Source organism: Marmota flaviventris, chromosome 5 (genome assembly GCF_047511675.1).
Source record: "Marmota flaviventris isolate mMarFla1 chromosome 5, mMarFla1.hap1, whole genome shotgun sequence".
NCBI lineage: Eukaryota > Metazoa > Chordata > Mammalia > Rodentia > Sciuridae > Marmota > Marmota flaviventris.
The window spans coordinates 31,898,903-31,921,774 of NC_092502.1; the positions used below are offsets into that span (position 1 = coordinate 31,898,903).

A 22,872-nucleotide genomic window follows, 5' to 3' on the forward strand; every position below is an offset into this window, starting at 1 on the left:
TAACACTAATTAGGAGGTACCTAGTAACCCCCAATGAATTGTCTACAGCAGTTTAGAAATTGCTATAATTGTTGGCAAGCTGAGCTGGGAGGTGAGCATGCTGGGTGGGCGGCTGTGTGTGTCCTTGGCTATACTGAGTTGATGGGCAGGGTAAATGAAGTGTGGCAGGACTCACTTTGCTGATTCAGAATGTTCCCCAGGTTGGCTGACTTGCCTAGTGGGCAACATGGTGAACTGTACTGCACCCTCTGATGCCTGGTAATGTGCTGTCTGGGTTAATGAGGTTTCACACCTTGGCACCTCTCTGAGCTGCAGTACCCGCCCAGCACCCCCTCCCCCCAGTAGAGGATGCTGACTCCTACTGTGTGCAGGTCATCTAGAGAAGCACAGCCCTGTGAGAAGCACAGCCTGGAGCCCTTGGTGCTGGGTGGGGCGTCCTGCTCCATGCCCCTTCTTAACTTTATGTCCTTGAACAAGTGACTGAACCTCTGAGTCTCAGTGTCCTGAGGACAAAGTGTGGATAATAATAGTATGGCCCCACTGGGTCATTCTGGGGATTAAATGAGTTGTAAGGGACATACAGTAGTAAATGTTACACAGGTGTTGTTAAATGTAAGTCAATGAAAAACTATGTCATTTTCCCTGTTATGGGCCAGGTGGCACTAACAGAAAGAAAATGCTCAAAATGTCCCCTGCGCTAAATACTGGGGATAAAAGAGGAGAACAAGTCAGGCCAGGTCCCCACCCTGCCAATCCCGTGGGAGACACAATGCACAGGAGGCGAGCAAATAGCAAGATCATTTCCAGTGGTGGTTTGGGCCATGAAGATCCCTGACACAGGGCAAGGTGACAGAGACTTCTAGTGGAGGGTAAGGTAACTTCAAACAGACGGAGACAGTGGCATTGGTGTGGCCATCTGCATGGAAGGAGAGAGTGAGCCATTGGAGGAGGCAGAGGACCAAGCAGACACATGTCCCCATATCCCATTCCCCTGCTCATGTCCCCCCACCCCCAACCATCCTGTCCTGGCCTGTGGCTCTTTGTTGGACTGACCTCAGGAGGAGGTACCTGGGAATTTTCATTCCCCCTTGGGGAGAGCCTGAGCCAATGACTGATGTGTGCAGGGTGAACATCTGCCAGCCTTTGAACCCTTGATGGGAACATCCCCCAGAAGTGACCTATATGGTTTCCAGGGATCCCTCAAGGCACTTTGTGACTGTGACTTGGCTGGACAGTTCTTACTCCCATGGCTTCTTTCCTTCCCCTCCGGTTCTTGCTCACTTCCCTGCTGGGTTTTCAAGGGAAGATTTCTTTAAAAGAAAAAATCACTTTTACATGGACCTCCTCTTGGGTTCTGCTTCTGGGGAACCTACAACAGTCTGTGAGTCAGGGATGAGCCTGGTCTGTTGAAGGGACAGTGAGAAGCTCAGCAGAGAGCCAAGGAGGTGGGATGGAGGGCAGAGAGGGTCAGGCAATGGTGCTATCTTTGGGGGCCTCGGAGGCTAGGCCAAATTTAAATTTTTTTCAAGAGCAATGGGAAGTTATTGGAAGTTTTCAGGCAGGGGAGTATTCATAAATGATTTATTTTGTAAGGAAAGATCTCTGTGGTCACTTTGTAGAGCGTGGACTACTAGGGGACAAGAGGAGAAGCTGGGAGACGAGTTCAGAGGCTGCAGTTGTCACTGACCGAGATGAGTGGGCTTGAACTAGGAGGGAAGCACAGGAGAGGGACTTGGGGTTTGTCTTGGATGATTGACAGACGGACGCAGCTGTACAGTTTGCCCCAACTCACAGGAAGTCTAAGATTCAACATGGGGACTATGGGCTTGTATTGATCCACACTGGTCCTCCCCTGCCCTGCTGTAGATAAAGCAGTGGCCTTTCCTCCTGAACCTAGGAGACTCTTATCAGTGACTTTTCACCATGTTGCTTTGTACCTTGTCCCAGATACTCATGCCTGCCTTCATTTCTGCTGTTGGGCTATGTATGGTTTATATATATATATATATATGAGGTCCTCCAAAAGCTCATCTGTGAGATAATGCAAGAATTTTCAGAGGAGAAATGATTAGATTGAGAGAATTTGTTGGACTGACCTCAGAAGGAGGTAGATTAATCCACTAATATGGATTTACCAGGTGGTAACTGTAGGCAGATGGGTGTGATTGGGTGTGCCTTTGGGGTTTATATTTTGTCCCCAATGAGTGGAACGCGCTCTCTGCTTCATGATCGCTATGTCCTAAGCTGCTTTCCTCCTCTAGGCCCTTCCACCATGATGTTCTGCCTCACCTTAGGCCCAGAGCAAATGGAATTGGCTGTCTATGGCCTGAGACCTCTGAAACTGTGAGCACCAAATGAACTTTTTCCATTCTAAAATTGTTCTTGCCAGGTATTTTGTCACCACAGCAAGAAACAAAACAAAACAGACTGACACACGCTGTTTCTGGACTGGGCCTTGTTAGAGGAGTCATGTGGAAGAACCTGGGCAGGATGGTGAGGTCTTGGGCAGGTCTCTGTTCATCTCTGGGCCCGAGTCTTTGCTGGGCACCAGTGCTGGGAGTGCCAGTGTCCTTCCGAGGCCTACTCCGGGGACTTTCAAAGGGAGAGTTTGGAGGATGCTTCACCTGGGATATGAAAGGCCAAAGGCTCTCTCTCTCTCTCTCTCTCTCTCTCTCAAGGGCAGCAGCTCAGACACAGCTTCTCTAAGACAAACTCAGGGGACCAGTGCTACAGCTTCCCACAGGCTGGGAATTCCAGCAGGCCTTTTGGGGGACCCTTCTTGGAGCACAAGGACCAGACAGAGCCTATGTTAGCTGTGATTGGACTGAGCTGGGATCCATTTTGCTTCTGCAAGACAAGACAAGATTTCTTCAGAAAGCAATCATAGTTGTTCTAAGTTACGTTTCCTCCATAAATAAACTACCTGGATTATGAAGATGCTTGGCTCTGGCTTTCAGGTTCCAAAGAGTCAGTTCTTTAGAGAGACCACCTCCTTCCTGCATGAGACACAAGGGTCTTTGGTGAGCTTTATTGGGTGGTGGACTTCCTCCCTCTTCCCTGCTGGGCTGTGTATCTTTTTATGATCTGAATACTAAACAGAATGCTTCAGAGGCTGACACCAAGCAGGGTCTGGGCCTTGATCCAGAGGACACATGTGGTCGGCACATGTGGCACATCTAGGTTTCTGGGTGCTGGGCCATCCCTCAGTTGCCCCAAGGATCCCAAGGAAGCTTGGCAGCCCCACCTTGATAGCCCTAGCTCCCACTAACCTGCGTGGACCCAACTACTTCAGCTTCTCCTCCAGTAGCTTCTGGTGTCTTGAAGCAGGGGGGGGGGGGACTGATTTGTCTATGGGGACTTTTAAACTATGCAAAACTCAACTAGAAATTCCACTTCATAGTGTCTCTTCTAGAAAATAGTCCTCCATGTATGCAAAGAGGTATGTATGCAACTATTCATTGTAATTTGTTTATAATAGTGATAAAATGGAAGCAGTCTTAAGTGTCTTGAATATTAAATAAATGGAGGAAGAGCCATATTAGGACCTTAAAAAATCCTTAAGCTGGATATGTATCTAGTGTTGTGGAAAGTTCCCAAGCTTTATTATTAAGTGGAAAAAGTGAAGTTGTAAGATAATTTGCATAACAAACCATTTATGTTAAACACCTCCCATACATGGGAGTCTCCATGTACCTAAGAAACCAAACAAAGCAAACTGAAAACTATCTTGGAGAGAACTGGGATTGGGTGTGGTATGCTCAAGGGTGCCCGTTGATTCATACCTACAGTTTGAATACTTGAAATATATTTTTCAAAAACACTTGTATAATTAAGAAGTTGTAACTAGATAGAATGTAATTTTTGTTGATTATAAGAAAGTTGTTAGATACAGAGAAATGTTACCCCGCATACCATTATTAACATTTTGGTACATTTCCTTCCAGTCCATTTTTCCCTCATGCATTTTACATCATGTGAAGCATAGCGTATGTGCATAGCTTTGTATCCTTTTTCCTCTTAACACTTTGTCATAAACATTTTCTGGACTGTTTCAAACTCTTTATAAATACATTTAATGACTATATACTTTTCCATTGTATTTAACTATTTTCTATGCCCTCTTAAAAGGGATCTCTATTTGCCATGTGTGTGTGACAAAATACCCGAGATAAACAATTTATAAGAAGGAAAGGTTTATTTTGGCTCCTAGTGTTTCCCTCCACCATCAATTGATGGCATTGCTCTTGGGTCTGTTGTGAGGGAGCACATCATGGTGGGAGCGTGAGGTGGAGCAGAACTGCTCACTTCATGGCAGCCAGAAAATGAAGAGAGAAGAAGAGGAGGGGCCAGGGACCCAATATCTCCTTCAAAGGCACACCCCCAATGATGTAACTTCCTTTCACTAGGCCCCACCTCTTAAAGGTTCCACCACCTCCTAATAGTGCCACTGGCTGATGACCAAAATAGCACATGGGCCATTGGGGGATACTTATCCAAAATGTAGCACCTAGGAAATCTTCCACCAGTCTTGAGAGATAACTGTCTTGTACATGGGGAAGTCAGTGTGCGTGTGTGTGTGTGCGCGCGCACGCATGTGTGTATGTGTGTGGGCATGTGTGTGTGATAAGAAGCTGAGACGCTGTCTGAGGGGTGGGCTGTCAGGGCTCTCCTGGGGGTTGGTCAGGCAGAAGGGGAGGCTATGCATCAAAGCAGAGGCTGAGAAGCCAGGTCAGTGGCACTTTTTGGTCACACAGGCCTCTTCTGTGAAATCGTTGACAGTGGACAGCACGATGTGATCTGTACTGGGGACCTGGAGGCCAGCCTTGGTGCTCCCTCTGTTTTCCTCTCTGGAAACCTTTCTCACCAGTCTGCAAACCATTTTGTGATCTGAACAAAGATGGGTGAAGTTTCTGGAGGTCTGCCCTCCGTGGGATCTGGTCCCCAAGAGGGCCTTTTGTGGCAGTCAACAGGAGCCGGGCCCATCTCTCCTCTGGGCCTTAGTTTTCTGCTTTGAGAAATGGAGGTTTTTGTATTAGCTAGGGTCTTATCAGGAAAGAATCAGAAAATCCAAAAGGGAAACTTAAGGGAGGTTAGAGAAGGGACTCTTTTTAATGGTGTGGCAGGATTGAGGGACCCTGCACTTAGGCTTCCCTCCCATCATCCAGTCTCCTGCTGGTCCTGCCCATTGATAAACCAAAAGCCCAGAGAGCAGGAAACTTGGGTGATACAGTCTGTGTAGACTAGTCCCCGCCCCCTGCCAGGACTCACAGCAGGGTAGAAAAGGTGGAGAGTAGCTCTGGATGGAAAATCTCAGCCCTTGCACTGCTCTTTTGGAGGGAAAAACTATAGCCCCAACATAATGGAAACACAAAGCCCATGAGCTATTGCATCTCGCCGTAATATGTCAACTCAGTGGTACTCTCACCGGGAATTGAATTAAAATGCTAACCTTTGCTTGTGTCCTTTGTATATGGTGGTGGGGAAGAAAAAGAGAATAACATAAACAATTAACTTAAAACACAGGTGCTGCAGTCTGCTCTGTAGCTGGTCGGGAGGCTTCAGTCAATCATCAGAGCTTTGGCTTTTCATCAACCATTCAATATGCCATTGATCCTCTGCCAGCACCTTGGCTGTTGGTTTATTATTATTTTTTAGCCTGGTGGTGTGACCCACACCTTTGTTCACATAGGATCAAGGTAGTGCTGAGTACTTGGATAGTTTTTGTTTCTGTCACTATGCTACTTTGATCAAGTAGTAGGGTGGCAGAGGGAGCAGGGGACTGGCATTCCCATGGGCAGGTCATTTCGTTTATCTGATTCTTGGGAGCTTTCTATGCAGAGGCGTCCTCTGGTGAGGAATGTGTGATGTCTCACACATTAGGCACTCGCTGAAGGTGGTTCTTCCTCATACCTGTCTTTGTTGCCAATGTTTCAACCTTATTCTTTCTATGTTCCTGGGTTTATTTGTTAGTGATTTGCTATAAATCAGGGTAGTGTTAGCAGGCTATTTTTCTTCCATGTGATGTGGACAACTATATTGCTTTCTGAGATTCTGTCTGCTGGGAGGATTTCCTTTCACCATTATCTTTCAGTCACTTTTTTTTTTTTTTTTAACTTTTTGGTTCTGGGGATTGAACTCAGGGGCACTCAGCCACTGAACCGCATCCCCAGCCCTATTTTTTATTTTATTTAGAGACAGGGTCTCACTGAGTTGCTTACTGCCTTGTTTTTGCTGAGACTGGGTTTGAACTCTTGAACCTCCTGCCTTAGCCTCCCCAGCCACTGGGATTACAGGTGTGCACCACCGCACCCAGCTAGGGTCACTCTTGAATGAAATTGCAAATAATTGTCCATTCTGACTCATTCAGCATACTGTAAAAACCATCAGTAAGCCAGGCAATGGGTTTCCGTCCTGTTATATAGCTTCCTATGAGGAGTGGGTTGAGATAGACCTGTTGAAACAATAAGAATCATGACCATGGGATTCTAAGCCACCTGCTGTATAATCTACTTTTACCCTCTGGAATTGTTTGGGCTTAATCCTATGTAATGACATTTGCATTTGACAATGGAATTCTGCCATGTACTTGTAATTCCATGATTTAGTGGATCACAGAATGCTCAGTTCATTGTCACTTGCTGTCCCATGTTCTGTGTTTCATCTTGGCCAGGGCTTAGAAAAAAGCCAGAGCTGCTTTACACATGGAGAACTATTATTAAAGGAATTCTTACCCTAAAACCTTTGGGATTTATGCTCCAATTTCTCTAGTAGGGTTTGCTGAATGCTGTATCTGCCACAGATATTTCTACTACAATTGGATATTCTGGGCCACCAAATCATAATGTAGTTTATATCCAGGACCTTCTGTAGAAACTTCTTGATTCAGACCCCTCTCAAAACTGAAGATTTACCAGTTATCTAGAGAGGTTAGAGCAAAATGCCCAAATGCCCTGTTTCCTCCACAGTCCAAAGAGGCCCAACTAAAGGTTATGATTTTCTTTACAGTAAATGGTGGAAGGAAAATCAACTTTTTTTCGTCACTTTACAGAAACTCTACCTATATGTTCTATATTACTGCACCCTGAGAAACTTCACTCATATGTCAGATCCTTGAATTTTTGCAAGTTTTTTTTCATCCATCTTCTAGCATAAACACACCTAGCCTAAAATATATGTTCTACTCACTCATTCCTGCTCACTAGGTCCAATTAGCATTATCATATAAATCTGACAGACTATTATAGTCTTCTAGAGGCTAGCCATACAATCAAGAGCATGCTGTGGCAGAAAACAGACTACATTGTGACAGAGAACAGGAGAATTGAGTAGCTTTCAGATAAAGACAATGAAGGTATACTGCCATCCCTGTCAAGTGAAAGCAAATGCTTTCTGGTTATATTTACTGACTTGGACTTGTTTTACCAACTGAATACCATGTTTTTATGTAAAGGAAAACATGACCTTCTTGTATGAGGACGAGGGTCTGCTTCAATACTTTCAACCAGCAAAGAAGCTTCAAGAAGATTTAGGGATTAGAGTTTTCGTCTACCTAAATTTCTCCATCCCCTGTATCTGGGACTTAAGTCTTCTCCATACGTGCCCTTATCTTAGCCCAGTGTTTCTCAACTTTGGCACTACTAATATGTGGGGCTGAATAATTGTGTGTGTGTGTGTGTGTGTGGGCTATTCTATGCATTGTGGCACGTTTACAACATCTCTGGCTTCTGCCCACTAGATATCATTAATATTATTATACCTACAATTTTGACAACACAAAATATCTCCAGACATTGCCAGACGTCCCCTAGGAGGCAAAGCCCTCCTGGCTGAGGGCCATCCCCACTGCTTTAGCACAAGTGACCAGGTGCAGACCCATGTTCATTGGTCCTGCTGTTCTGTGTGCTTACATTTCAGCTTTGTTAGATCTTCAGCCATATCTTTCCTGCGACTATAAATGATGAGGAACCATTTAATTTTGCTCAGGAACTTTGGGTTTTAATTTTGTTCTTTTGAGTGAGTATTCTCTCTCAGAGTTGTCAGAAACAGTGAGCACATCCCAGGGTCTTTGTAATCACTACTGCTACTATGATGGCAAGTGACAGAGCCACTCTGGCTGCCAATGCTTTGTCTTCTACCTGCATGTCATATGCCACCACCAGAGGTAATCTGAACTGTAATGCCTCAGATTATCACTACCCCATCTACCCTTAGAAAGAAGCTGGTCCATACTCCTATTAAATGAGTGAGTAACCCAATTCTCAAAGTCCATTTTAGGACCTGTTTCCTGGGGCTCCTGCCAGTACTAATTATTATAAAATTTAGGAGAAAAATGGCACACTCAAAAAAGAGTAATGAAAGAGAAATTAGGACTGGGGTTGGAGTTCAGTGGTAGAGTGCTTGCTTAGCATGCCTGAGGCTCTGGGAACAATCACCAGCACTGGGGGAAAAAAAAAAGGTTAATGAAGGGATAATGTATAATGGTGTGAGGACAGTGAAGCACTCAGGATCAAATAAGAGCAGATGTGGTTAGACTGGCAGAAGAACTGGAAGGAGCTCTTCTGGGACCCAGTGGAAACTGTAGACCAGGGGAAGAAGTCTCTGAAGTTATAGTAGCCTTAGGTGGAGAAATGTAGCTACTGTTAAATTGATGCTTGAAAGGAGATGGGGTAGGAAATAAATATTCTAACCTCTTTTCCTGTCAACCCTGGTGCCTCCTCTTGGCTGAACTGAAAGCCAGAAGGGAAGGAAACCTCTTATGCCACCTGTATGAATCGGCTGTCCAGGTCACAGAGTGAGAATGGAGAGGAGTGACAGGATTCAACTGGTTCTTATTTTTTTTTTCTCAATCTTTTTGGGGTGGGGATCATAGAACTTCCTTTGCAGCAATCTAACCTCCCAACCCCTATATGAATTTGCAAAATCTTTCATCAACTGGCTGGGATGTAGCTTGGTGGTAGAGTTCTTCTCTAGGATGTTAACGGCCTTGGGTTAGATTCCAAGACTCACAAACAAACAAACAAACAAAAATCACTTAGTCACTTTTGAGTGCTATACAATAAAGACAAAATTTTAATTAGAAATGTGAGATTTGTATTGTTAAAGTTTATATTATAAAGTTTTCCACAAATAGCATTTAATAATGTTAATTATATATTAGAACAGAGTGAACTCTTTCCCATTTAACAACTTACAATAATTTTAGAATTATAAAAGAAATAGCATTTATTTTGTTCTTCCTATGCATTAGGTGCCATACTAAATGCTTTTCAGGCATTAGTTAATTTAGTTTCTTTTTAATTAGTTATGCAAGAAAAAATAGGCTTTGTCAACAAGTAAATTATGTCATGTTTGTTGGGAACTAAATATATATTAAAATACAGATTGAAATTTCACTGTGTGGTTCAACGTCAAATAGACAACAGCTGCTTTCCTGACCTGGTATGTTGGGTCCTTGCATGTTGCACTAAAAAACATAAATGGGTCTAATTTTAGTGTTTGCATTGTGTTTCAAATGAAAAGATAAGAGAAATGGCCTCATGCTGTTATTTGTAAGCACTTTGCCACAAATAACATATTGCATGTGTGGGCTGTCTTTATTACCAACAAATGAAAAGCCAAACTGGGTATAATTGTCACTATATTTTATTTTTTAAATATTCTAATTTTGAAGTACTAAAGACGTCCTGATGTACTATATGTGATTTCTGATCAGACGAATGCAACTTACTTGTCTGGCAAAAATCATCCTGGGGTGATTTTGCATAACTATTATAGTTTTTTTTTACGGTCTTCATTAATTTGTTGTATTTTAACATCAGTGTTTCTTATGCTTCCTGACTTTAACCAATGGCCCATTGTGAGTGTAAATTAAATAATGTATGACTAAGAATCAGGGCATTTAAAAGGAGTATAATGATCAAATCCACTATGGCAGTTAGCACTTGTTCAGCTAAATTACAAATCAATTTCAAAACTGATTTGTTAGCAGGTTCCCATCTGATCTCCACAAATTGCCATTCTTGCTGTCTTGTTGCATATTAAGGAGGTCTTTAACTGTTAAGCATTATTTCTGTAATTATAATTTTTTTTTAAAGAAATTCTTGCTTATGTATATGAACCCTAGCTACCACCCACAACCCTGCAGAGGTTGTGGAAATGGCAATTTGTGTTGGGCAGAGTCAAGGGGCTCTTTTGCTTTGGTCTTGCCATTGCTGATCCTGGGGCCACAGTAGCTTTGGAGGAGGCTGGGCAGGGATAACCAGGCCCTAGAGAGTGGTGCTTCCAGAAGATCAAGCATCCAGCATGACAAAGCTGAAAGAGACACTGGGATCACATGGTCTCTATCTCTGAATATTTTGAACTGAGGAGGAGGCAGAATCCTGGAGATATACCAGAGTCAGGGTCAAGATGAGAACAAGCACTGTGCCTTCAGAAAATCTTTGCTACTGAGCACATTTCCCATGCCCTGGGATCACCGATCCTCATTTCCTGGGCAGGCATGATAACTTTCCAGGGCAATTGGACCACATGGCCAGCTGGGGCTAGGCGAGTGCGAGGGATGGGCATTTATGTCTGGAGTCCAGAATGGTTTCAAATCCTGGCCTCAGATATGTACCTGGGCCAATCAAGTCATTGTAAGTTTTCTTCCAGATTTAGTCTTCATTGAAGCCAGAAGTTGCTGGTAAGGTCAACAGGCGGATGTGGAGAGGCCCTGATGTCTTTTGCAATAGGCGTTATGTGCTATTTGGAGGAGCAGTGTGGATTTGCACACAGCAGTCTTTCTGATCCACGGGACAGACCCAGAGAACCTTGAACACCTGATGTAAAATGCAGGAAATCATGGCTGTCTTTCTTGAGCGTCAAGGTGCCCCAGCAGTGACACTAACTTCTTTGCCTGGCAACACTTTCAAAGCCTTTTTAAATTGGAGCTTTAGTCTATCATCCCTTTTTCCATAACAGAAAGGCTCTCGGTTCTCTGAGGGAAGATTCAGGGTAATCTTTTTGCTGCCCAGTGGCTCTGTCTGCAGCCCTGCATAGGAGATAAGACAGGTCGACAGTGGTCTTGGGGCAGGCACAAGGGCAAACTTACTCAGAGATGAGGCTCTTCTGGGCAGATGTGCCTGCGGTAGTGGCAGGTCAAGTTGTTTGGCTCTGACAGTTTTCTGTAAAGTGTAGGGAAAATTCCATTCCTGTTCATTCAGGGAGGTCTCTGGCCTCTCTCTTGTGATCCTACCTCAGGCTAGGACTTCAGGTGAGTGAGGGTGACTGCTTTACCTGTTCTTTAGTGCCATGGTTCTTGTCTTTTGTGAGTTAAAAGCCCTTTGAAAATCTATGCAAAGGATGAATCATGGCCTCCATGAAATGCTTACTGCAGAGGCACATGGAATTTTGTGAACACTTTTGGTAGGAAGTTCATAGGCATTTTAAAACAAGTTTTATCAGTGCACCATAGTTAGACATAATATTGGGGATCATTTGACATAATCATATAAGCATGGAATATAATTTGCTTCACTTCAGTCCCCAGAACTTCCTCTTTCCCTCCTCTTCCCCCTCCCGCTCTTCTCCTTCCTCTACTGATCTTCCTTCCATTTATAGTTTCTAAAATCATACTTTATAGATGTACATGGAGGTGAAATTCATTGTGGTCTATTCACAGACTTTCCAGAAATCTGCTGGGATGCTGCGGTATGACTACATACATGATCCTGGGTGGCAGAGAGTTGGACACATCATGACCCTGGGCAGACTCCCTGCTCCATCTCATGTGGAGAGACAGGTGCAGGGTCTGGGTGTGCATTCTGTGTGGAGGGATACTTCTATGTGGGCAAGAGTCAGCCGTGCAAGTCCTATTCTGGGTGTTTCTTCTTGGGGTTCTCAGCCTTCTTCTTCTGCTTTGCTGATTCACGTTCCTCCTCCTCTTCCATCAGCCAAAGTAGTTTTCACAATTTTGCTTTTTGCTTTTGTCTCTTTTGTCTAATTCCTCTCCCTGAGTAACCCTGGCCTTGCATCAACCTTTGTATCATTGATTCCCCACTGAGCGCTCAGTCCCGTGTCCTCCCTTGGGCTCCAGACTCCTTTCTAGTTTGCTGCAGAGAGAGATGTGGCTCAAATCACCATTCTGGCTTCCACTCCCTTCCGGCACAACCTGCCCTCTCTATTCCTCTCTCTGTGCCCCTTTGCCTACTAGAACAGTGTCAGTCCCCACCGATGGCCTCCAGAGCATCATGGTGCTGGTATTCCCTTTTTTCCATCCCCAATATGGTAGCCAAGCTCTGTCTCCATTCTCACCCCTCTACAAGGTAACAGAATCCTTCCACGTATCTCTCAGCTCACTTGTTCCTTGAGTCATATGTTCAAAGGTCAAGCAGCTTTCTAAGCTGTGACTATGCCACCTCCAGACTTAGAAACCTGTTGGCACCCATCCTGTAGACCTATGGACTCCCTAGCATAGACACATGCAGGGCTGTTCACAACCAGGACTGAATGAGCGGCTGCTGAGGCCCTGCTCCTACCCCTTGGATCTTCCCTGATCAGCACACCTTGGCCCTCCCTCTGTCTGCCAATACTGGCATGTCTATGTGTCAGGGCCCACTGGCTTAGATCAGCAGAGCCCAGTTTATTATCTGCCAGGGCAGATGACCTGAGCCCTGAAAGCAGCCCTCAATACAGAAATAACTGATGGAGTTGATACATAAGTATCCCAACTCCCTTGTCCCTTGGGTAGAATAACACTGATGTGCCTATTCTGTACTGGCTCCCAGAGTTCCCCTAGCGGGAGGAAGCTCCAGTAGCTCTCAGCACTGGTGTTTCCTGGGGTCTACCTTCTAAATATTCTACTTAAACTTAAGTCTGCATTTCAAGGTCAGTTTCTGGAAGAGCCATGTTAAGTCACCTTCTCTGCTCACCCCACCAATGCCTCTGCCTTTACGTGACCATCTCCTGGGTCCTCCTGTCTTTGCACCTTTGTTCAAGCCAGGTGTGACCTGAGGTGTGGCCCCATCTCTGCTTTCTGCAGTTCTTTTATCTTTAGGCTCCCCTGGAGGCTGGCCTCTGCCAGGGTCAACCTGGGACCTGCAGTCAGCACTCCCGTTGAACTTTCAGCTGCAACTCCACATTATATTGTCATCTGTTGCATTTGATGTCTGTGTTTTCCTTGAGAATGAGGCCTCTCTGTGTTTACATTCCCTGTAAAGCCTAACCCAGAGTTTAGCACTTGGGCCTGCAACAAATGGCTGCTGAACGAACAGCCCACCCGAGCTCCTCAAAATCACTGTGACCCTCTCCTTTCACTCACGTTGCCAAGATACCCATTCTAAGACTCAGTGCACAGTGCCCTGAATTCTTTCTTTGGAGGGAAGTTAAGAGTCCTCTTCCAAATGGTTCTCCAAGCTAGAGGCCAAGAAGGGCTCTCAAAATCCACCAGGCAACCAATATATTCAGACAGCAAAGCTGTGTGGTAGGCACAGTGTCTAAGTCAGAAAAGTTGAAGGTGAGCCTCACATTCCACATGCTAACCATTAGTTCAGGGGCAGGCATTGCTCTTTCTATAAGGAGACAGATAATAAATATTTGAGGCTTTGTGGGACATGTATGGTCTCTTCTTTCCCCTTTCCTCTTCTTCTCCTTCTTCACACTCTTCTTTTTCCCTTTAAAACTCTTTATATAAAAACCATTCTTAGTCCTTAGGCAATACAGAAACAGACCATGAGCTGAACTTAGCCTGTAGTCCACGGTCTGCTGACCCATGTGCTAATTCAACAATTCATCCACCCAGCATTTATGAATACCTACGCTGTGCCTGGCATCTGCTTGACAGTTACTCCTTTTAGGGATCCCCTACCCTGGCCCCTGCCTCAGGCTGGGTTCATATCCCGCAGGTGTTGGAAATGTCCCTCACGGTGCTCACTGTTGTCCTGGGCAGGAGATTCATTCCTGCACCTCTTTTCTCCATCGCTGGGTGGCTGCACTCTCTCAAAAAGGTTCTCTCAATTTTTGATTGCAATTTTGATTTTAGCTGGAGCTCAGCTGTCTTTTTGTTCCTACAAGGCTGCTCCTCCTCACTGAGTTTTCTCTTAATAGCATCGTCTTTGCTTTTTAGTTGAAAATGGATTCCATCTTCAGCTTCTAATGGGCTCCAATCCTTGCCTCTTCCCACCACATTTGCAAATGCCTTTCTCTTGTTATTGTGGCTTCATGTCCCCATTGGGCTCTGCCTCTGGGTTTATTCATTTCTCCTCCCTTTCTGCCTATCAAGGACCTTCCCAAGAATGATTGATAGCCTCTCTACCTAGACCCAAGAGTCAAGTCTCTCCTATGGTTGGAGAGACTCTGCCATGGCTTGGATCCTGACATCATATGCTGGAAGTCACAGCCAGTGAATGACTGAGGGGCCATCTGCTTGCTGGTTGAAATCCAGTGCTATTTTGGAGTAAGGGACTTTGGAGTATCAGAGCCCTGACTTCCTCTGTCCACCATAGTGGATGCCTTCATGGATTTGATCATCTGTGTCCTCTTTACATCAAAGGATTAAGTTATATACCAGTTGTTAATCTTTGCAATAGATAATGAAAATAATGTCTATGAATAATTCTTCTTTGATGCATAGATATATGATAAATAGAAACCTTATGATTTAAATCCCACTGCCCCACTGGTAGTCTTTACTTTTAGTTACCCATTCTACAGAAATCCATTCCAACAAAGCAGAGAAGTAATTTTCATGTTCCAAAGTTTCCCTTGCTTTGCAGAAGAATTCATCGCTAGCTTTTTATAAAGTGGTGCGTTCCCTTAGTGCATGTTAAGTGGTTTTATTTGCAAGGTTTTGATTTAGGTATAACTTTTGAGCAGTGTAGGATTGCATACAGCATGGCATATTCATGCTCACCTGGAGAAAATTGTTATCCCATGTATGTGAGGAAAAGATAATTTGCAAGTCTGATGTGGATCTTCTACCCTCAAATCCCACAGGGCAGTTAGTTCAGATTTCAGAATGCAGATTTCTCTTACTCTTTTATCTTAAGAAACTCACCTGTAAGAATCTGCCTTTGGACAGCAGCAAAGTCAAGATCTGAGGCTTGGGGTCGAATGTGATTATGATCCATAGAAGGAACTGGACAGATCATGGTGGCATTTGAACAGAACCCTCAGGGAGCTTCACCCACTGAAGAGGACCCTGTATAGCTTTCTCTTTTCTCAGAGGTATTTAACTTGTTATTTTCAAAGCCCAAGTGTTCCATCTGTGGGCTTCAGGGACACACCAACCCTCTGCAAATGTGCACAGTTTTTTGTTCCTGTGTTTGTTTATTTATTTATTTATTTATTCCTTTGGTGGAGAAAGCCCAGTGCTCTTCTTTGGATTTGCAAAGGATTTGGGAACCAATTCTTGGGCTCACCTGTGGGATGGATGGTCTCAGGAGTCAAGGTGGATGGACCTTTGACTTGTTCTCTGCTGGGTGGCCAGTTCCTGGAACAGTATTGGTGCACCGGAGGTCCTCAATGTGCATTTGTGGGTGGAATTGATTCAGTATGTGGAGCGAATAAAGTGGCTGCCCCAGGATGTGAACCTGGGCGGCTCTGCTCCCAGTGCATTTTATCCAGCACATTCCCAAAGGAAAGAGGCTACTCTGGTTTCTTAGGACGCCTGGCTGAGAGCTGAGAGCCAGATGGAAAAGTCTGTATTCACCAAAGACCCAAACTGAGAATCAAAGACCCAAATCGCTGCAAAAGAAATCTCAAAGCAATAACCAAAGCAAAGACTGCAAGACGAAAGACAAATTGGATTTTCTGAGGCTGCCTCTCTAAGCAGTTACCTCTGAGCCTGGGGAGGGTTTGTGCTCTGGCCAGCCCTGGCTACTGGCGGGCAGGGACTGTAGCACAAAGTACTTCTGAAATGACTGGACTTATGTGGTAGGAAGCAGCTGCCTCATGCTCGGGCTCGAGCTCTGGTTAACAGAGCATGGGCCAGGCTGTGGCTGCTACAATCTTGTATCCAAAAATACTGCTAGGGGCTGCCTTGGGCCCTTGTGGAGCCACCTGGTGTTGGGGTCTGACTCTGGTTCTTGGCCTATGTTGGATTGCCTGTCCTGCTTTCTGGACTTCAGTTTCTCTCTTACTCTAGAAGCCTAGCGGTATCTGCTTTCCCTCTTCCCAGGATTGGCTGGGAGAGGCAGGGAGAAGTTGGTATTTGTATAAAATGGGCTTTATACACTATAAAATGCAGAGGCACTTGGGGAAATAGGGAGCCAGCTGAGTGTGCTGGAAGGGGTCCTCCTGTCTGGGCCATGGGGTCTGTGTAGCTGTGTCCTGGTCAGCTGGTCCAGAAGATGCTGCCAGTGAGCAAGATCTACCTGGGAAAGCCGTGGGCAGTTGAAGCCAGGAGGAGCCTGGGGATTCATGCAGGAGGTGCTGAGGGACTGTGAGCCTGTCCTGAGAAGCTCATCTGTGACTCAGAGGAATGTGTGAGGAGAGGGCACAGGAGCTGGGGCTCCATCTGGGCCCTAAGATGATAATCTGGCCCTTTTTAGACAGAAAGAATTGGTTACCTGGAGCCAATGAATGAATGCCAAGATGCCGGAAGGACTGAGCTGAGTGAGGCTGGCTTAGCACACGCACCAGGGCAGGGCAAAACGGGTTCTTCTGGAGGCCACACATGGCCAGGGATTTATCCTCGAGTTACAGACACACCTGCGAGGGCTTTGTGGTTGTGTTCCAGTTGATGGAGGAACTCGTGTCCGAAGTGGCTAGTGACTTCATGATTCACAGTTTCAGATGCACAATGCATGATTCGTGACATTTCTGGGACTCCTGAAGTTTGGCTTCTATTGAATGACATTGCAAACAGTGCTCCTTTCAGAAGCCCTTTCCAAGGGAGAGGGCAAAGCTGTTGAGAAGGGGACGAGGGTGGGGGGGGGGAGTGTTTAGCATCATCCTCCTCTGAAGCAGGAGGAAATGGACATAGTGATTGGCCAGCTTCCACCCAACACTTTCCCAGGCCCGGTGGCTTTGTGGCTCCAACTGGTCCGACTCAGTCAGGGAAATTCACACAAATGGTCCAGTGACAACAAAGCTTAGGGCTTTAGTTCAGTGATCTGGGAAATGGCACTCTCTTTCAACTTTGGATGTAAAAAAGTGAAGTGTAGGGTCTTGGTTGCTGTTGGCAACCCTTTTGTGACCAGGAGGGAAGCTGACCCGAAGACATGATTAATACACAGAGGGCAGCTGAGCCCAAAGGATCACAAGCAAATGAAGCTGGGGTTTCTGAAGAGATAGGTCAAAACCTGTCTCTTTACTTGAACCTTTATGGTTCAAGTCCATTTGAGCAGCCTTTTCTGATTCCTGCATTGAGTTCTTTCTAGCTGATTCAGAGGACCAGGACATCTTGGTTTCTAAGGATCCTCTCAGTCATGGAAGTCACTGACTCATCTTGATAGTCTCTGTCCTGAGACCATAGCCAAAAGCAAGTGAAGATGAAAGTTTGGGGCTATGAATTGAGGGCTACAGTTCTGCTTAAAAACCCAGAGGCTGGCCTGCTACAAGGTGACCTGCTGGGCTCCTGTTTGATCTCATCATGACAGGACCCTTTAAAGGTATGGAGAAGCCCTTTTTGCTTTGCTGGGCATGTGAGTCTAGAGGCTGATCTAACCTATGACTTGTTAGGGGTTAAGTATAGTCTATATCTAGAAGAACCTGAAGATTTAGGTTTGTTCTTTAAATGCTCTGTGGATTGGAAACTACTAGTGCATTGAGAAAACACTCTTTCTAAGTTGCCTTCTTGCCTCCTGGATTCAATTATCTGTAAGTCATAGAGCTCACTCTGGTACTTAAAAATTGCACAGTTCCTAAGCCCATGTGTAGCGGGGTTGGGGAGCTAAACAAGCAGGCTTCCATTTTTACAAATCCTCAGACGTCTCCACAAAGGCTCTCTTAACTGTCTCTGACAGTAAGAAAATTAATAGATGCAGCTGACAATGTGTGAAATGATGGTGTGTGTCGAGGTCTCAGAGGATAACATAATGTCTTCACTAGAAATGACTGGTGTGATGGGGACGAGTAGCACAGGAGATGGATGGGCAGGGAGCCTGCCATGGGTTAAATGCCATCGTTATGGGCTCTTTCAATCAGTAAATAGCTGTCAAGCACCAGCAGCCTGACTAACATTGGCTGGGTACCCAAGAATCCAGCTTGCCGGATGATGTTAAAGAAAAGTAAGTGTCCTTTGACCTTGAGGAGCTGCCCCATCAAGCTGGGAAGAGAAGGGACACATAACTAACAGCCAGAACACAATTTCAGGCTGTGTGTGTTTTCAGAAGATGGAAGAAGGAAACAATTGTTGGGGTCCAGGCTTTCTCAGGGGAAATGGGGCTTGAATTAGACTTCAAAGGAATTGAGCAAATCATTATTTGGAATGGAATTATGTATTATTGAATGAACCTTGAAGCAGACATTCATTGGCTGGGTCTTGAAGATTTTTATTTACCAAGAATGTTGAAATAAAATTTATTATAACAAGAATTGGCTTGCCCTGTATTTGTCCTATATTTAAAACATGTAATTTTTCACAGTAACAGCAGAGAACATGAAATTTAAATGTGGGCTTCTTTATGGAGTCTTGGAAATGACTTCTTCCTGGATGGAATTGGACTATTGACTGTGTTAGGTTTGGAGGTGATTGAGCAAATAGTATTTTCTATTTGATCTTATTATATTTTAATCACATTGCAAGAAATGTCAGAATAGTACAAAATGAGAAACTTCACAAGCTCATATTTCATTATGAAGTCGGTTTGTACAGAGCTTGGGAAAGGACCTCACTCACATCGATTTGCTGCAGCGATCAATTATGGCTCAGCTCTAATGGCATGAAGCCATGTGCAAGGAGTTCCCGCCATGCTGGGCCTGAAGGTCATTTCTCCACATCCCTCTGCCTGGAGCCGGCCACGCTATTCTGTTTTATGGTGTGACTTGAATCTGAAGGTCAGTGGATGAAATACACTCACTGTTCCTCTGGTGTGCTAACATATCAAGCCATCATGTCTGAGCAAATATTGCCTGTGGGTTGAATTATATTCTGATAGTCTCCCCCCACCCCCAGATTTTCTCTTTCTATCTTCTTCCCATCCTATCAGGCAGCAGGCTTGGAACTTGGGTGCCTCAGTGGGACTGCATGGCTGGGCTGTAAGCAGAAGTCCCTGCTTGAATTGTTGGCTTTTTAAAAAAAGCCTAAGCCATCATATAGAATGGGATTTTAGAGTAAGCAGAGGCAGAGAGCTTTCCCTAAATTCAATCTTTTTTTTTTTTTTTTTGTACTAGGGAGCCCAGGGGTGCTTAACCACTGAGCCACATCCCCATCCTTTTTTAAGTTTTTCTTTTGAGGCAGGGTATCACCAAGTTGCTTAGGGTCTTGCCAAGTCGTAGAAATTGGCCTTGAAATTGCAATCCTCCTGCCTCAGCCTCCCCCAGATTGCTGGGATTACAGGTACATGCCACAACACCCAGCTCCCCCAGCATCCCTAAATGGAAATTGCCCTGTCTAGGAACCTGGAGGCATGTGACAAGTCCCAGATGTGGTACCTCTGTGGAGATGGGACTGCAACATTAGGGTCTTGTGTTCCCGCATGATGGTGTAGAGACAGCAGACAGTGGAGACCAGGAGGAAGTCACTGGCTAGTCAGAGATTCCTGGGAAGCAAGGCTCTGCCCCTTCCCAAGAACTGCACAATTCTGGTGAGTCTGGGAGGATCAGAACCCAAGGATGTTGACCTCCATGGCCCCTGGACATCCAGTGAGTCTGTGGCTTCCATTCACCCCTCAAAGGACTTACAGTGAAAGCTAGCCATTCTGGTGTCCCTGTTCTGATCTCCCTGAGGGTCTGGTGCCTCCTTGGGATGCAGCCATGATAGGGCTGCTACTCTCAGGGCAGCCTACCCCCTGCCAGCCCCATGCAGTTACTGGGAATGGCCCCTCTCTCTTACTGTCTCTACAGACTTTCTGCAGAGTCCAGGGAAGCTAGGGTGGGGATGAAGTGGGGAATTGGAGAAAAAATGCTTAGACTGTCTGGCTTTTCCACAGCAGCCAAATACAAAATGCATCTTGGCACCTAACGTTATTTTTTCTGCCATCCTTTTAAATAGAGAACCATAATGGGAAATACAAAAATTATCACTCATCTCATCTACAAAAGAATATAGATTCATCTAGTGTTGATACTATCAACTCAAACTGGCAGTTCATGTGGCATCCAACCATGTGAAGTAGCTAGCACTGTGTCTCCTTCCAAAATTTAAAATATCCTGTGGCATGGAATGAATTTCCTTAGCATCTTGGGGCACCTTGGCATACAGTTTGAGAATTATGGGAATAGGATTGTTTTGTATGTTATAAAATTTTTTTTTTGTATACTTGAAAGGTGCTGCATTTGTGTGTTACATATTACTAGATCCTGCTGTTGGGCTTTCAGGTCATTAATGGATTTTCTCTATGATAAGCATCACTACAATAAATAGTTGCATAGGTAAGTCTTTGAGCACATTTATGGTTCTTTTGTTAGGATAAATTCTCAGCGTGGAAACACTGTTGAGGTTGTTGATATGAACTGTCACATTTCTCTGGAAAGGGTGTGCTAGTTCATGCTCCTACCATGTGTGTTTAGGAGGACCTGTTTTCCACACCATCACCAACACTAAGTATTGTCATTTTTTTTTTCAGTCTTTGCCACTCTGGTTGCAAATGCTTGCTTAATTTACATCTCTTTGGGGCTTAACAAGCTTAGAATTTTTCATATTTTTATTAGTCTTTTCTGAATTTCCTGTTTACAGCGTTTGTTCATTTTTCTATTAGAATATGGCTTTAAAACATGCCTATACATTCTTTGATATTCTTCCTTTCAACAGGTGGAGGCGAATTCCCATCCCTGAGAACATGGCTTGGACTTAGATCTTCACTTCTTAGGGATAGAGTCTGGCAGAAAACAATGATGTGGAACTTCTGACTCCTATCCATAAAAGGCAGCATTGCAGTCTCTACTCTTTGGAATCATTTACTCTGGGGGAAGACAACTCCCATATTGTGAGCAGCATTATGTAGAACCGTGAGCTCTGTGGAGAAGGACTGAGGACTCCTATTAACAGACAACCATCCACTCCTGCCTGTAGGTGACGCATACCCGGCCTGACACCTAGCTTCTGCCTCATGGGAGATCGAAGCCAGAGCCACCAGCTAAGTTCCTCCCCAGATTTTGAGCCTTAAAACTGTGTGAGATCATACATGTGTACTGTTATCTCAGGCTGCTAAATTTTGGGGTGAATTGTTATGCCGTAAGAGATCACTAATACAGAGCATTTGTCTTTTTCCTTATTGACTTGTAAGGGCTTTTTATTTACTAAGAATATCAATTACTCATAGACATATGTTGCAAATATCTCTTGGGATTTTCACTGAATATGCATTGAATTTATAATTATTTTGGGGAGAAATAACATCTTTACTTTTACTAAGGGAAAAGAGTATTGATTCTTTTTTGTTCAGGGACAAGGATTTAAATCTTCTTTTACATCCTGTAGTAAATTTGGTTGTTTTATTTGTTTAAATCCTGCCACATTTTTTTCTTATGTTTATTCTAGGGGTATTTTATATATTTTCCTTGATGTGGTAAGTGAGATATTTTTTAAAAATAGTTTTTGATTATTGATGATGAGATTAAGTGTAACAAAAAAAAAATCAATGAACTTGGTGATACATTGATTCTCAACCTGCCTGGGTTAAAATTTTTGAATCTTGGTTGCTGTATCTGTATATTCCTCAATGGATGGATTGTAAGGATGAAGTAAAATAATCTATATACAGGATTGAGTGCAGGGCCTGGTACATGGGAAGCATGTAATATTTGCTACTATTATTTTTATTCATAATCAAAGGAAATAAAACCAAATATTACCTCCCTTGACCCAGAATAACCAAACTGTACATTAATAATGTGTGCATACAGTATGCATAATGAGCCATTTCACTAAGTCTGTCAGGGCTCCAGGCTGCCCTTGTTCCATAGCAGTGAGATTTGACTCTTACAGATGTGTCAAGTCCTTGGATTTGAAATTCTTGTAGGCTGTACAAATTAGTTAGCCTTATTTTACATTGTACAGTATGTGGAGTAACCACCTCTTGACTTCAGCATTCAAATTTATGTGAAACTCATGCAAATGACATGTCCCTGAATCACCTAGCTCCATGGATGTCTCTGCCTCACTCTCCAAGATCTGTGTTTTCCAGTTCCTTGAATACATTCCTCTGAGAGACAGCTCTGGGCACCTCCAACCATCCCCCCAGTTCTGTGTGTTCCCTAAGGATAGCACCACTGAGCTCAGTTTGCTCAGCAAATGTTTATAACATAATGTCAGACTCTTCTTGTTTTCTCAGATGTTAGCTAAGACCTGCAAAGTGGATGGGAAAGTCTTAGCTGTAAAGTACCCCACATTCTAAAGCAAGGGTCGATACCTCTACTAACACTTCAGCCACCATCCACCAGGATGTTGAGCACCAAAATGTGGCAAGTTTAATCTGAGATGCACTGTGAGTATAAAGCATGCACCAGATTTTGAAGACTTAATGTGGAAAAAAAATGAACGTAAAATATCTCATGTTACATTTTATATGTTGCACCTACATTGAAATGAAAATATCTTAAATATACTGAGTTAAACAAAATAAATCTTCAGGTTGAATGTGATTTAGTTCATATACATTGCACTTGGGAGCACCCCAAGCTACAGGTCTATTCCATTTGTGTTCTTCATGGGGTCCTGGCTCAAGGGACTCAGCCAGCCAGCATGAGCTCTTCCCTTAGTGGATTATGAGCATGGGAGCCAAGCTGAACTAC

At 44.3% G+C, this 22,872-nt stretch overlaps 1 long non-coding RNA gene across 3 annotated transcripts in view; it reads left to right on the forward strand.

The window, feature by feature from the left end:
- Positions 1-21,332, forward strand: part of LOC139705667 (uncharacterized) — a 42,873-nt gene extending 21,541 nt beyond the window's left edge. For all 3 annotated transcript variants that reach the window (XR_011707491.1, XR_011707490.1, XR_011707492.1), the window contains one exon: positions 20,891-21,332. This is a non-coding gene — a long non-coding RNA (uncharacterized lncRNA). The remainder of the gene's footprint in view (positions 1-20,890) is intronic.
- The last annotated feature ends 1,540 nt before the right edge of the window (positions 21,333-22,872 follow it).